The sequence below is a fragment of the Mauremys mutica genome, chromosome 1 (genome assembly GCF_020497125.1).
Source record: "Mauremys mutica isolate MM-2020 ecotype Southern chromosome 1, ASM2049712v1, whole genome shotgun sequence".
In the NCBI taxonomy this organism is placed as follows: Eukaryota; Metazoa; Chordata; order Testudines; family Geoemydidae; genus Mauremys; species Mauremys mutica.
Window position 1 is genome coordinate 337,441,715 of NC_059072.1, and position 16,853 is coordinate 337,458,567.

Below are 16,853 nucleotides of genomic sequence, written 5' to 3' on the forward strand. Positions count from 1 at the left end.
GGCCACCCGCCGAATAGACCTTCCGGCCCAACAGGTCCATGTGCCGTGCGTCTTTGGATTTTGGCGCCGGAGCGGGCTGCCCATGCCTCTCCCGGTCATTTACAGACTGTACCACGAGGGAGTCCGGAGTCGGGTGGGTATAGAGGTACTCGTATCCGGTGGGCGGGACCGAGTACTTGCGCTCCACGCCACGCGCGGTGGGAGGGACGGACGCCGGTGACTGCCAGATGGTAGTGGCATTCCGCTGAATGGTGCAGATGAAGGGCAGGGCCACCCGCAGCGGGGCCTCAGCTCCAATGACGTTGGTCACCGGGTCGTCATCCTCCGGGACCTCCGCCACGGGGAGGTCGATAGCCTTCGCCACCCGGCGAAGAAGGTCTTGGTGGGCCCGCAAGTCAATAGGAGGGGGGTCTGCGGTAGAAGCCCCCGCCACCGCCTCATCCGGCGAGGATGATGAGGACAGACCCTGGACCACCGCTTCTGGAGCTGGTTCTTCCAGGGGGTGAGAAGCTGCCTCGGATCCTGGACGCTGAGCGGGACCAGGTGGCGACGGGGCCTCACCCGGTGGAGATGGGGGAGGTCTGCTCACCGTGGCTTCGGGCACCCTATGTTCGGCGCCCACGTGCCTCGGGGGAAAGGGGAGACCTTGAGGCTCGTGGTAGGCCCAAGGGACCCAAAAACCCCACTGCTGCGGTCCGTGGTCCTGGCCTTGGGGGTCGGCCCGGAGATCTCTCCCGCTGCCCGCCTGAGAGGCGACTGAGGGCTGACGCGAAGGCCAAGGCGGGGCAGAGGCGCTAAAAGATTGCGCCGTGGATGCCGGCAGTAGGTCCCTGGACGGTGCCGAGGATCGGTGCCGGTCATCGCGGTGCCGGGATGGAGAGCGTGACCAGCAACTGTTGCGGTGCCGGGAGCTCGACCGTGACCTCGACCGACGGCGTCGGGAGCAGCTTCGGGAGTCGCGGTACCGGGAACGGTACCGGGATCCGGACCTCCCTCGGTACCGACGGTCGGGCGACCGGTACCGCGATGTTGAGCGGTACCGGGACTGCGACCGGTGCCGAGACGGGGAGCGGTACCGCGATGGTGAACGGTGCCGAGATCTGGAACGCCGTGGCGGTGACCGTCTGCGGGACTGGGAGCGGGACCGGGACCGACGTCTCTCTCGTCCGTCAGGGGGAGGCGGCCGCATCATCGCTGGCTTGCCCGCTGACTGAACAGCCCGCACCGGCGGTGCCGGGGGCCGGAGGCTCGGTGCCTCTGTGAGCTCGATGAGCTCTCTCGCCGTCGAGAATGTCTCGGGCGTGGACGGGAGCTGCAGCTCAACCGTGGTTGGCACCGGGGAGCAGGGTGGTACCGGACTCAACGGCTCTTGCGGCGCCGGAGTCGACGGTACCGTGCACGGTTTGTGCACCGCCACAGCCGGTACCGGAGGGGCCGGTGGTGGCTGGGCAAGCGGTCCCGTAGCATGTGGCTTGGAGGCCGTCTGCGCCGTCTTCCGTTTCCTCGTTGGAGAGAGGGAACGGTGCCGGGACGCCGGTGCCGGCTGCGGAGCTCGAGCAGTCTCGGTACCGGAGCGGCTCGGGGCCGCCGGTGCGCTGCGCGCCGATGACGATTTCGGTGCCGCTGGGGTCGGCGCGGGAGGTTGAAGTGTCGCCTCCATAAGGAGCTGCTTTAGGCGAGTGTCCCGCTCCTTTCTAGTTCTCGGCTTAAACGCCGTGCAGATGGGACACTTATCTGGACGATGGGTCTCCCCGAGGCAGCGCAGGCAGGAGTCGTGCGGGTCCCCGATAGGCATGTGCAGCTGGCAAGCCGCACAGGGCTTAAACCCCAGTGCCTTGGGCATGAGCCCGCACCGGTTGTGGAAGAAGAGGGGCTAAACCCCCCTAATTCCCTAACTATACTATATCTAACTAAACTTATTCAACTAATCTAACAACTAAACTAACTTAACCAACTATGAACACGTAGGAAATGGAGAAACGCTAGGGCTGTGGAGGTAAAGGAGCACTCCATTGTTCCAACTGGCCGTCACGGGCGGTAAGAAGGAACTGAGGAGCGGACGGGCTGGCTGGGGTATATATTCAGCGCCATGGCGGCGCCACTCCAGGGGGCGCCCAGCCGGCCCGCCGGAGTTGCTAGGGTAAAAATGTTCCAAAGAGCCGTGCACGTGCGGCGCGCACACCTAACTGGAATGCATAGGAGCAATCACTCGAAGAAGAACTAATACATTCTGTGACAAATCCATGTTTATTTTTAACTTGAGTGCATCCTCTCTCTCTCCCTCCCTCTCTCTCTCTCCCCCTCCTGAAAAACTACTTCATACTAGAACCTGACCTAAGAGCCTTCTTGATACTGATCTTTACCTACAAAAATATCTGTTGCTGATAGCACTAATTAACGGAGCCTAAAATGTTTCTCTCTCTCTCTCTCCTCTTCTTTCATGGAGTTCTGCTCTGTTAATGGAATAAAACTACAAATTAGCACTGCGATATGTACCAAAAATTTTAGCACTTGACCTGTGTTTAAGAACTACATCTTTCTTTTTTTTCCTCCTCCAGTACAGAACTGTTACAATTATATTGAAATAGCTCTTTTTACTTTGACAACCTTTTTTCCCCTCTGACACCGTGGAAGAATATAGTGATGGTTTTCATTTTCCAAATGCAGTGAATAGTTTAGAGACTCTCAAAGCAGCACTTACTGTAAATGTGATGTTCTAGTAATGGTGGGTCAATTTTGATTTAGGTCTGTAATTTGGCAAAAAAATACCCTGCTAAGGACAAAGATTTTGTGCACTACCGTAATAATTCTCTCATTGTTATGCATGCAACTAAAAGCTTTTATCCTTCAAAATGAAGGGTTGTAGCAGCAAATCATAATACTTTGACACAGTGAAATGGACAGAGGTAAATTTTGTAGTATCACAAAAATTTGTCTTTATGTTATAGAGGAGAGAGAACTGATCTTTTTCACCAGGTCCAATATTCTCTTCTAATCAATGTCTTAATGTTAGCCCTTTCTGAAACCATATGATAAAAATATCACAGAAATGTGGTAATTTCAAAATCCTGGCAGTTGTTAACATAACTCCTAACTCCTTGGTTGTGCATGATTTTAGCTGTGTCCGACCTGTTCTTAACTGAATAAGTCAGACGGCTGTAACCCAGATCACTAATTTGAAGATGCAGGGGTAAGTCTTATTCATGTTGCTTTCAGTCATTTAGGTCTAAATTGCATAACTCTTACTGGGCAGTACGTACAGGAGTAGTTCTAGTCCCCTCAATGGGACTACTCGTGAGAGTAAAGGTTGCATAATCAGGCTCATAATTACCATTTCCCACTGTAAACAGTAGCTGTCCAGCAATTACACAGGCACTGTTTTAAATACACTTACCTGTTTCAATGGCAGATGGTCTGTTATGTAATAGGAGCCACAGGTTGAGCCATGGCGCCACCTAGGTCTTGCTGAAGGGTGAGTTGGTCCAAAAGGGAGCAGGAGGATGATTCAGTGGCTCTTTCCATGTTCATCTTCTATGCAGACCAGCTCTTCAGGGTTCTATTGACCAAGCCAGACGGGCCCAGGTCTGCGGTATCTAGCTTCCAGGCACTCCTGGCTCAGGCCCTCATCGGTATCCGTGGAGCAGTGAAGCTGGCTGGGATGAAGAGGGGGTCGTGAGCCACTTCACACTCTGCACTGAGAGCCCTTGATGTCACCTGGTCCAGCTCCTCCTAGCACAGCCACACACAACAAATCCTCCCAGAATGACTGTTGGAGTTGTTTGCCTTCTTGTAGAGGAGTCTCAAGTGCTTGGTGCGTTCCTGGCACTAGGATGGAGTCTGGTGAATGTCCGTCTGCTCCAGCCTCCATGAAATGTCCCGGTACAGGTGAATGTTCCTGCAACTCGGGGCCAGGTTGTGAAGGACAGTGCACTCCGACCACCATCCCGGTGTGCTTGGTGGACCAAGCGGCTGCCCATGTCCACCTGCATTAATCTGTAAAGCTTGCAATGGAAAGCTGTTATGATGACAGTGGGGGTATAGCTTGGGTAAGGGTCAGGCAGAAAAAGGTTCCGTGCGGTGTGGGCTTGGAGGACAGTTGAAACTTGAGATCTGGCCATGTGTATTCTGCACACTGGCATGGGCATGGGGCCTTGCCACAGCCTGAGGTGTGTACTTACCAACACCCCTCAGATATGCTAGCTTACTCACCCTCAGACACGTGCCCGTGGGGCTTAGATGTGGTCAAAAGGGGGATTGTGGCAAAACCACATTCATGGACACATGTACAGACCTACCCAGTCTCCCCCAGGAACTGAACTGCTCTTACTGACCCAACATGGTTACATCTCTTTCTGTCATAACAGAGTTTCAGCCAAGCTAGCTAAGCCCTGGGCAGAGGAGACCAAATTGCAGATCCGTGTGACTGCCCCCTCTGGCTGCATGGTAGAACCGCCCCTGTATAGACAAACTCACTGATATGTAAGCAAACACTCCCACAGAATCTCTTGTCAATATGGTATCTTGCTTCAGGAGTGTCGCAACCAAAGGCAATTTTTCACATTTCCTAGTGGAAAATGTCCTTATAATAAGGCTAGAGTGTATTCCCAATTTAATCTCTGCTCCGGAGAGGGGTATCTCCAAGTGCCACTACAGTAATCTGCAGAGCATTGTCTGTTCAAGTTCCTAGCATCCCTTTTTCCCATTGCCATCAACTATCTTCAGTGGAGCAAAACCTGCTTCACTGCTAATTTGTTGATGTGTGATTTATTAATATGCAGGTGCCCTGAGGGATACCTTAAATTATAAATATTAGTTCCTGTTTGAATTTCAAGCATTGCAGCCGTTCATGGAGTGTTATGGTGTTACACAGGACAGCGAGGCCTGGTCAATCCAGTTTGATTTGCAAACTCTTTTTGATTAGGAGATAGAAGACATTATTCAGATTCATGTGGCTAATACATTCATGGTATAAGACTGGCTATAATAAATTCTTCAGCTGTCTAGATGTGATTATGCTAAGTGCAGGTAAACAGTCTTTTGTGGATGTGTTTCCTGTGTAGAGAGCTGTAGAGATTGTAGTGTTGAGTTGGCATTGGTTAGAATAACTGGAAACAGCCTTGCCTTTACTGTCTCGTAGCAGTTGGTCATAGTTGTTTATATAGTGTGTGGTTGAACTATTTAGATTACTAAAGATAGCTTTCATTTTACACCTCTACCCTGATATAACACTGTCCTCGGGAGCCAAAAAATCTTACTGCGTTATAGGTGAAACCGTGTTATATCGAACTTGCTTTGAACTGCTGGAGCACACAGCAGTTCAAAAGAACAGCTAAGTTTCCAGTTCTTTGCCTTACAAAGAGAGTCGGTTGACCACACTAGGATTAAAAGATGAATGATTTGACCAAAAACTCAGGCGGTTCGTGATCCATCTCTAGCCCCTTTTCTCCATATAGTCACCGTGGGCTGATGGCCCTTACGGTTTGTGAAAACAGTGGGCACAGATCCTTTGAATTTTGGGGAGGACCCAAATAATTTTGGACCTGTGGGGATCACCAATACCCAGGCTGCCACCAATAGCATTAGGGTGCTGCAAGCTCTTTTCTGCTTTCACCTCAAGAAGAGCTTTGTGTAAGCTCAGAAGCTTATCTCACCAACAGAAGTTGTTCCAATAAAAGATATTACCTCACCCACCTTGTCTCTCTCCTATCCTGGGACCAACACAGCTGCAGTGACTCTGCCTCCACCTGAATTAGGCTTTTGTATTGAGCGGCCAGCATGATCTTTGGCCACAAGAAGAGGTAGCTCAGTAAGAAAGGCAGTGTGTTCTAGTGGTCTAAGAATGGGATTGAGAACAATGGATTCTGTTCTAATCCCAACTCTGGCATTGATTTGCTCCGTGGCTTTGGTTAAAGATTCTTAACCTTTCTGTCTTAGTATCCCCAGTCTACAGATGGGGAAACTTACTGGCCTTACAGTGAGGCCAAAGGGAGTGGATGTGGGTGTGTAACCATAGATTTCAAAGACAGAAGGAACCGCTATGACCATCTAGTCTCACTTGCATAGCCCAAGAATTTCACCCAGGAATTATTGCAGTGTGGAGATTTGTTCTTTCCTATTATACAAGTGAACACTATCAAACCCCAAGCTATTGCTTAGTTATTGTTTGTAAAATCCTGTGTAAGTGCTACATTGCACCAGAACATGTGCACAACTCTCCCATGGCTGAGTCCTGAGTGACTTGGACAAATTCTCTCTTGCAACGTTTGTTTCAATATTGGAAGCTATGAATGGATCCCTGGTAAAAGGTGCAGCCAGGGGTCCTTCAGTGACCTGAGGAGATCCACCTCCCTATTTTTATAGCAAATGATTTAGTTCAGTTTGGGTGAAACCCTAAGAATTGCCTCACTAACCTTCCCTGAAATCCTCAGACTCCGGATCTCTACAGAAGCCAAATGACCCAAACCTATTGGAAACATACTCGTATGTTGATGCCAGGTTCCCAAGCTTGGGAGCAGTAGTCTGTAATTCTAATGGAACTGACATTTATGGAAAACCTTCTGTTCCAATACTTCAGGATTTAATTAATTTGGTTTCAGAATGAAATATTCATTTTAAAGAGGTTATAAACAATTGATGTTTTTGGTCTCTGTGTAGCTAATGATGGGTTATGCTGTACAGAATGAGGCACACGTTTATTGTTTGAGTGAGAAATTGGTTTAATTTTAACTTCTGTTTGCTACTGTGGATCATAGGAAGTCCCACAGGCTTTTTCTGTCGGTCATTTCCCTGGTCCCTTAAGTAACAAAAAATATGAAACATGCTGACTTATATTAATAATAGAAACAATATTTTCATGTTGATCTCTCTCTCTCCAGGCTGTAATATCAGATCATCTAGTTATACTGAATGGCAAATATAAAACTTTTTCTTTTGTACATCATCTGTTTTAGAGTGAAATAATAAAGCTAAGTACCAGAGGAAGGGAGGAGTTGAGGAATGTAAGGGACAAAAGAAATTTCTTTTCAGATGGTTTAAAAGAAGGAAAGTTGAGGCAGATATAAAAAGGCTGTTTCAGGAGTGTAAAAGACCCTCACCCTAATCAACAGCAGTAGGAGCATGTGGAGGGAGAGAGAGGCCACGGTGAGCTGAAGAAAGTATATGCAGAGGTTTAAAAACAGGCAATCCCATTTGAAGAGGATCCAGAAACAAACTAGGAATCCAGGAAGTCGAGTGATCTGAATGTTGTGATGATGTAGGATTTGCCACCCATCCTGAAGTTCACTGAATTCTCTGATTCTCATGGGCCTGTTACTCGTCCAGGTCACAGTACGCTGGAAGAACTGACTCTCTCCAAGAGTCAGGCTGGGTTATGTCCTCACTGCACATCATCATCATTGCCGGAATCTCTCTATTGATCAAACATAAGAGGGGAAAAAACCCAGCTTGTCTCCGAATCCAGGTTGAGTTTGCAGGCGTGTCAGTCAGAAGAAACATTGTTTTGTTTGGAACCTGAGAACAGGTGATACAGGACCAGTCAGAAGTGTCACCGACCCATAGGATCAGTGCTACGCCCCTAGTTTGGAATGGTCTCTTGGAGGAACAGCTAAGTGGCATGCATATTATGTCTCCCAGTCTGCCCCGAGAGCAACCTTAGTCCTTCTCCCCCTTCCCCCCCAAACTGGGTAACCATGCAAAATACAGGGGAAACTGAGGCACACATAGGCTTCATAAAAATATTACAGAAAATTCCTACTTCATCACAACACGAGAAACACAAACTCCCCAACTATCCCTCTCTTTTTTTGTAGTCTCTATCCATGCAGAACCTGACTCTGACAGAAACACATGCCTACTGATTTACATCTAGTTTCCTGGTATTACATGTTTGCTGTGCTATTCTGAATGTTTCCATAAGTTATGGGTAAGTAGGATGATGACACACTGACTTCATTCAATGAAATAGTAAATCTGGATGGGAACCTCAGCAGTCAGTGTATTACTACTTATGCGAGAGGATGGGAAAATTCCTTTGTAATGCAGTTTCTCACACAGAAGAATTAAAATGACTCTTACTCTGTAAATCAAAACGATTTTAGCTTGTTTTTGTTTTCTGCTGTCAAGCTACGAACTTGGGCTGGATGGTGAAAATAAAAAAGACAAACCCACTTGCAGTAAAATTAGACTATTTTTTGTAGTAATTTGCTACATCCTCCAGTCAATAGGGAGGCCATTTATGCAGATTTCTGTTCTATCAGCAGGAGCTTACTGGCATCTGGAGTGACATTGTGTACCTTAATGTGTAGCAAGAACACCAGATGGATAGAAATTATCAATATTCTGTCCTTTTAAAGCTGTGATGAAGTGATCACAAAGCTATTAATTACTAGCAATGAGAGACACAAAAACAGAAAGCTTGGGTCTGATGAACTGGAGGAGGTATGCAGCTCTGCTCTGCTGGGTTTATGCTGCTTCCTACCTAGGATAACTTTTTGTGCAATCATGCCCGTTAATACAATGTATATATTTCACGATAAAAAGATAATCACAATTATTTTGCCTTCCTCATAATCAGATTTCATTTAAAAAAAAAACACCTAAAAAAAAGCCCTTGAATTTCTTTAGATGTTGGATTCCAAAAATGTTTAGCTTAGTATAGAGAGGGACAACACATTGTGAGAGGCACCTCCAGGTTGCTGTCCAGGTAGACGCCTACCACCAAGCACAGTCGAGTTACCCCTAGTGAAGTCTGAGCTAGCAAACAGGAGCAGCAAATGGGAATTTTGCAAGGGAGTTCTCCAGGTGAAAGAGGAGCAACTATGTAGCCCTTGGGTTGAGTTTGTTGTGTTAGTTTGTGTGTTCTTGTGTGCTTGTCCTGTGCCTGCCTGATTGAAGTTTATAGTATGGTCTGTCTGAAAGGTTGAGGGGATACTCTGTGCTGTGCCTAGTGGCCTGCTAGGGAAAACTGAGAGCTTCCCAGCGAGGCTCTGGTCTGCCATCCTTTCATCCCTACTCCCTTTAGGATTCCCTGACAAGGAGGCGGTGTTAATTCAGGGAGAACAGAGGTTTTAAAAGCCAGCTGTTGAGCAACCAGAGGAGCTGGTGAAGAGGGGAGTTTTGCGAGGGGAATTTAGAGAGGGAATGTGAGAGCCAGATACACCTAATAAACATTCTCTAAACTTAGTCCAATAACGCCCCCGCCCCATCCTCCAAAACCACACACACGCAACCCTGCAAGAATAAAAATGCCACTATATATTAGAAATGGAAAAGATGCAGAGAAAAGCAACAAAAATGATTTAAGGTCATGAAACAGCTTTCATATGAAGAGAGATTAAAAAGTTCTGGTGCTGTTCATTTCAGAAAAGAGGTGACTAAAGGATGGATAGGATAGAGGTCTATAAAATCATGACTGGTGTGGAGAAATGGAATAAGGAAATGTTATTTTCTCCTTCATATAACACAAGAACCAGGGTCACCCAATGAAATTAATAGGTTTAAAACAAACTAAAGGAAGTACTTCTTCACACAACACACAGTGAACCTCTGGAGCTGGTTGCCAGGGAATGTTGAGCAGGCCAAAAGTATAACTGGGTTCAGTAAAGAATTAGATAAGTTCATGGCGGATGTGTCTATCAATGGCTGTTAGCCAAGATGGTCAGGGATGCAACCCTATTCTCCAGGTGTCCCTAAACCTCAGACTGTCAGAAACTAGGACAGGATGATGGGATTGCTCACTCGATAATTGCCCTGTTCTGTTCATTCCCTCTGAAGCATCTGGCACTGGCCACATTTAGGTAATTGTTAAATCGCTGGGAAATTTCCATGATAGCAGGGTGGCTAATGGTCTGTTAACTTACAGTAAATATATAAATAAAAGGGTCAAGTGTTATTTCACTCCTAATTTTCAGTCAGAGCAGACATTTGCACACTGTGCAGGCACAGAATCACATGTGTATGCACAAATAAGAGATCTGCATGTGAATGTGGCCGAGCAGGTACATCTCAGAGAGACTTTCACCTTGTGTACTGTGCTTATTAACCTCACCTCACAGGTACTTCTGCTTAGACACTGGACTAGTAGAAGCTTCACAGCAGCTTATTTTCAATGACCTCATGTGTAGAATAGTCTGGTTTGCCTCAAGGATTATCACTTGGAATGAATTCCTCCTTCTGAAAATGCCAAATTTAATAAAATCACAGGCACAGCATTGTTTCATGGCATGCTTTAATACTGTTCTTGCTGCCAGAGAACAAGATCCATGCTTTAAATGCATCTTTCCAATTCTTTTTTCCATCAGAAGGCCCTTTATTCCACTAAATGCCTTATGGGGATAATAAATGTGTGATGTCTTTGAATATAATGACAAGGTATGCGCTTACTCCCCATAGAGCTCTGGTAGGGAACCCCTGCTGTTACAAGAAGAGGCAGCTGGTGCTATGTAGTGACAGAAAACTAATTCTTATTATTCTCACTGTCTTTAGTTCTGTTATCTTGTTTGCTTTGGTGCATCCAACGTATGGTGCCCTGCATTGTATCTGACTTAACATAGCACAAGTTCAGTGGCCTTTGGACAAATGTACACACCATGATGAACTGCTATAATTTTTCACATGGACAGTGTAATTAATGAAGTGAGAGTCTTCAGAGAGCGGCCTTCATTGACAGTAGCTGTGTAAATGTTGGTGTGCGTTAGATAAAAGTGATATCAAAGGGGAGCCAAAAATGTGTGTGATCACTATTCAAAATACACATTGATCCTGTCTGAAAGATTTGTTTTTCCCCCCTTTTACAGAGTGTGGCGCAGGCAGCCATCTGAAGTAGCAAGGACTGTTACACCACTTTTCAAAGACCTTCCCTGGCCTATCTCAGCAACTCAACTTTTGTTTTGTTTTTTGTTTTGGCGGGGGGACAACAAAAGAGCCTAAGAGAAGAATGAGGCAGCTGAAAGGAAAACCCAAAAAGGAGACCTCCAGAGATAAAAAGGAGAGAAAGCAAGCAATGCAAGAGGCTCGACAACAAATCACCACTGTTGTGCTTCCCACAATGGCTGTTGTTGTGCTTTTAATTGTTGTGTTTGTTTATGTGGCAACTCGCCCAAATACAACTGAATGATGCAGCTTTTTTAATTCTCTAACTTCGTGTATTAATACTCATATTTTATGAAGAGCCAAAAAAAAACCCCAAACCTTTCTTTCAAGATCCCACTTTTTAATAGTATTTTACAAAGGAACCTACTGTCATCTTCAGTCTTCTACTTAATTAGAGTGCTATGATTTCTGTTTTGGAATGTAACATAAAACGGATTAGTGAGCGTGCCAATACGTTTTATGGTCTAGTTGATGTGCCTTTCAGACTTTTTAAATGGTGTTTTTTTCTTAAAGCTCTTTAAAGTTCTATATTGTGAAAGGAAACTCTGTTGTGTTATACATTTGTATAAATCAGCTTTCAGATTTTATCACTGTAATCTGTAATGTTGCTCCCATGAGTTTTTGTATGTCTGTTTCACAACTTCCAAAGAAGTACATTTCTTCTTTGTGCTTAATGTAATTTGAAATGCTCTGATTTAAAATATATATATATTTTTTTTGAATAAAGAAGATATTAATCTTACTTAGAATCTTCATCTTGTTTAGCTAGAAAGTGGCTTGATTGTGAAACATGACCTACATTATGTAATATTTTTTCATTAAATGCTATACAGCAAAGTTTCTCAAACTGGGGTCTGTGGACTCCTCGGAATCCGTGAGGGTATCCCAGGGAGTCCGCGGGCCCCACTGATCAACTCCTCCCCCTTCTTCCCAGTGCCTCCTGCATGCTGGGGAACAGCTGTTCAGTGGCATGCAGGAGGCCTGGGTGGGAGGGGGAGGAGCGGGGATGAGGCGTGTTTGGGGGTGGAAGCATGTCCGGGGCTCCCAGCCCCGCTGATCAATTCCTCCCACTCCCACACAGTCCGTCCTGCACGCTGTGGCACAGCTGTTCAGTGGCCTGCAGGAGGCGCTGGGAGGGCGGGGGAGGAGCAGGGGTGAAGTGGGGGCGGGAAGAGGCGGGGTGGGGCCTTGGGAGAAGGGGTGGAGTGGGGGCAGGGCATGGGGCTTAGCAGGGGAGCTTTGAGGCTCTGTGAAAAACTTTAAATCAGAATGGGGGTCCTCGGATTTCTAAAGTTTGAGAACCGCTGCTATACAGAGCGCTTACAAAGGATTTTGTTTTTGTGAGAGACTTGAACATTCAAAGTGAATAACATAAGTTCTACCAGAACAATCTTGCAGAAGCCCAAGAGAAAGATTCCACAGGTTTGTCATGGCAAAATAGGTAATATAAAGACACAATCACAAGCCGTGACTCTTCTGTTCTTTAAATGAAGAAAATATGGAATAATGTAGGTTAGACTTTCAAACACTTTATTCAAATGGACCATTCTTATATGGATCCCAATTTCTCTTTAGAACCTAGCATCAAACCACCACAGTTGCACTCCAGGAAGTTAAAAAGATAAGAAATTCCTGGAATAATTCTATGCACTTCTACTGCTCATCCCTTCTTCATCCAAGGATCTCAAAGCACTTAGAACCCAAAAAAAACCCTCAAAACATGTTGGGGAGGTAGTTTAGGGATCACTTCATCACCACTTCAGGGCAGATGCTGCTGAGGATGAATACAACGCAGCAGCTGTGTATCAGTATTTCCCATGGTTGCTTAGTGCAGGAAGTGAAAAAGGCTGCAACCCTGCAAACTCTTCTGCATGTGCTTAACTATCAGCACCTGGACAGTGAAGCTATTGGAACTACTCGTGCAGGTTTAGGACCTTATTCACTTCCTGCACTCGTGTGGTAAAGATGTTACTGTGTAGAATGCCGTATCACATTGAAACTGCAGGAGAAATTTTGGGTCAGCAAAATGTAAATGTCTGTTTGGATTTGGTTTGATGTGGGAATTAAAATCCTTATGCTCAGAAAAAGAGCTGGGAATTTTAATGATCAGAAGTGGTCCTGATCTCTCTCCTGCTACTCACTTGACATGTTTGCACAGTGACCACTAGCTCCAAGCTGGGTCTTGAATCACTGCTGTCTCAGGTGTGCTATCTACTGAATGACCAAGTACAGCAGAACCTCAGAGTTACAGACACTTCGGGAATGGAGGTTGTTCATAACTCTGAACTGTTTGTAACTCTGAACAAGACTTTATGGGATGCTCCTCAGGGCGGACTGCTCAGAGTGGGGGCTCACAGCTGTGCCTGCAAACTTCAGGGTCTTCATCTCCTGCCTGTAAGTGGCTGCCCAGCGAGTGGGGGTGGGGACAGGCAGCTGGTTCTAGCCCCCTGACTGCAAGACTGATGAGTGGGGCACCATGGCGTCGGCACGTGGTGTAGGCTATGGCCCTTTAAAACTGAGCTGCTCCTCCAGAGCACAGCAGGCAGGCAGGAGCTTGGGTCCAGCTCCAGCAGCAAACACTCCAGGTTTCAGCTGGAGCTCGGGAAGTTTCTTTCCCTGACTGGGACTGAGCATGCAAGCTTGTCATCCTCCTGGCAAGGGAACTGCACCATAGCTTACAGGAAAGCGGCACAGACTCCAGTGCTGCTCCTACTCTGCCTGCTCTGGGGCTCATAGCTGTGCCTGTGAAATTCACCTATCTGTAAGTGGCTGCCCCCTGTGTGGTGATTAGGGGGGTGGGAACAGGCAGCCTAGATGTGCCGACCTTTAGGATGCAATACAGGGACTGTTGTTTTTTTGTTGTTGTTTTTAAGGGATTTTTTTGTCTCTGCTACTGCCTGATTGCTTACTTCTGGTTCCACATGGTGTCCGGTTGAGAGGCCAGTCTGTAACTCTGGTGTTCGTATCTTTGAGGTTCCACTGTACTACTACTTGTTGCTCAAAGCATCTCCTGTTCTTGAAAAATCATCTGGACCTCTTATATTGAGGAAATGCCCCCGTGTGGTTAGAGATCAAGCTAAATGACATCTGTGCTGGAGTTGGTCAATCTCTGATGCGCCCCTTCTCAATTGTTACTGTAGTTCTCATGGCTTTTAGCATAATGTCTGTCTTCCTCTACATTCCTGTGACGAAGAATTACCTTTTTATTAGGGACAGCCATGGTTCTGTGTTGTACATTGTCCTCACTGGATAAAAGTTGGTTACCTTAAATAAGAATGAATTAAAATTTGTGGCTGAGGAAGCTAACAAACCACCACACAACCTACATGTAAATTCTGCAGTGTCCTTGGTCTGCCTGTTCAAGTGTAAGTAAAATTGCATTTAGTTAGAGACCAGCCTTGAATCTGAATCCTTCCTGCCCTGTCAGATATTGCTTAGGGCACAGACAAGGCTCTGCCGTCCTCGTATATCCAGGGTTGCTCTTTGCGTGTCCTCTATATTAAATCCCATAAGTTTTCCCTCTGAGTTCAACAAAGAGATTCTTTTGGTCAGTCTGTGTGTTCCTTGCCATCCTGAGAAGCACTATCGACCTGGAAGGCTGCCTCTGAACTAGTTCACAAAGTCACTATGTTATTCCTTTAAAATCGATCAAGACTTGTTTCTACCATAACTCATGAGTAATTAATAATGACCCTCATTGATCATGTCTTCTCTCCTCATTTTTTTCCTTTGTCACTTATCTCCACTGATATTGAGCTCTTTAGGACAAGGACAGCGTGTCACACCTAATGTATTCAGAGTGCTACTGTAATCAAAATAATCAACTATATGGATCAAAATGTTTATTCAAATTGATATCTAATATCCAGTACAGTATTTCCAGTGCACTGGAACATGCAATTTTAAAGACTGCTACATCCAGGAGTAAAATAGAACACTTCACTTATTGAGGTGTTTATTATGCAAAATAACAGAATAAATAAATAGCCTTAATTTCAAACTTTAAAAAAAAATCTTTTAAAAATGATTATAGACCTGTCAATATTTTTATGTTGTGGAGATCACATTTTGCACCTCAACTTTGGCATCTTTTACTGAGATCTTTTAATTACAGCATATGGGAATATGCATTAGAAAAATGTATTTCCTTTATCATGTTTTAAAATTGACATAAATCACTGACACTTAAGCATCAGGAACTAAACTAATGGCAGTTGGTCAAATGTCAACTATTCTGAATTTGCCAGACAAAGGTTTAATTGTATCTATGATTTTTTAACTATGTATTAACCCAAGTGTCATTAGACTTCAAAAGTATTTTAGAAATAAGATTTCAAACTGTTTCCCAGCATATAGTGGCTTATGGCAAAATTGAATGATTGATTACAAGCATTTTACAAGGAAATCATGCTGAGGTATTTCTGCAACAATGTCTTGTGATATGGTTTCCAAGAGTGCTCATTATCAGGTGAAGTCATTATAAGCCTGGCGTTGCCATCTGATAAATCAAGTTATGGAGCAATTTATTAGGAGCAAATTTTCAAAGCATAAATCAAATATAAGTAAAATACTTAAAGATCAAGGTTTTAATGGAGTTTTTATAAATGGCTTTGAAGTGTAAAGAAAATAAAGGAGTTATGTCAAATACTCACAGAATGGTGTAAGTGGATATTTCTCAAACAAGATCTTAATCCCTGTCACCAAAGCGTACAAGACAACTGACACTGCAAGGGGTTTTGAGGGTAAAACTACACATTTTTTAGAGGCTAGAGCACTTGATCTTCAGTCTTCTGGTTCAATCACACAATAGGAGCATGCTTGCCTCTTTAAATTCTCACTTTGAAAATTATTTTTGGTAAAGTTAATAGTGGAAATATGAAATTGGCCTTCATTTAAAAAAAAAAAGGAATAATATGTACTAGGGTGCATGGACAAAAAATATCTATGCAGACCGGGGATATACTGAAAGAGAAGCTCAAACACAGAATGCTCTTCAAATTTGTGCCAGCCCTGATCCTGTGATTTTTTGCATGTTGTTGCTTTCATGAGGAACTACACTGGATCAAATAGGCGCCTTGCAGGTGCTGCAGTCTGCCTATGCACAATAAATTGCAGGATCTAGGGCTATATTCTGTATAGAATGTAGCTCATGTAGACTCCCCACTAGCAGTACTGCCAACTCCCACATTATGTGGTGTTTTATTTAAGACACCAGGTTCTGGAGCCATGTGATTACAAGAGAGAATCTCAGCTTTTACTTTAAAAAAAAAAAGTAACTTTGTAGCCTTCACAGTGCAGAGAAAAGCTTGAAAACATGAAGCCTGAAGGTTCAAAAGCCAGAAGGTAAATTTAAAAAAAAAAGGTATTTCTTTTTAAATCGTGTGATATTTAAGCTGATCTCACTGAATGTTTGAAGGTGGCAATACTGCTCTAGTGTAGATCAGGAGTAATTGCGCTGCAATCAGTGAAGTTAAACTGTTGTACAATATATATATGATCTTCCAAACTAGGCTCAGTATTTTTACAGCTCTCCAGCCTGAGGTTGGCTTGCAAATCGTACTTATGAAATAGCAATGAATAGTTAAACCCTTGTAATAAATGACTTGTTATTTCATGAGAGACAAGGTGGGTGAGGTAATGTCTTTTATTGGACCAACTTCTGTTGGTGAGAGAGACAAGCTTACACAGGGCTCTTCTGTGTAAACTCAAAAGCTTGTTGCTTTCAGCAACAGAAGTTGGTCCAATAAAAGCCATTACCTCACCCACCTTGTCTCTCTCTAACATTCTTGGACTGAGAGGCCAGAACAACACTGCAAACAAAAGTTATTTCATTTTTTCTTAACTTAGTCTTTATCTTCTATGTAAGTTTCAAATTGTTTTTCCTTCCCCAACACCAAATTGGTTGTTTACAGGGTGTGAGCAGTGAGTGATAGAATAACCCTGGGTTACATTTAAAAAAATACTTTCCAATAGTCTCTTGGCAG

At 44.8% G+C, this 16,853-nt stretch overlaps 1 long non-coding RNA gene across 1 annotated transcript in view; it reads left to right on the top strand.

Moving 5' to 3' along the window:
* The window catches only part of LOC123371992, a 45,329-nt gene extending 33,718 nt beyond the window's left edge, over positions 1-11,611 (top strand). The window contains exon 2 of the long non-coding RNA XR_006580040.1: positions 10,794-11,611. This is a non-coding gene — a long non-coding RNA (uncharacterized LOC123371992). The remainder of the gene's footprint in view (positions 1-10,793) is intronic.
* Positions 11,612-16,853: the final 5,242 nt, after the last annotated feature.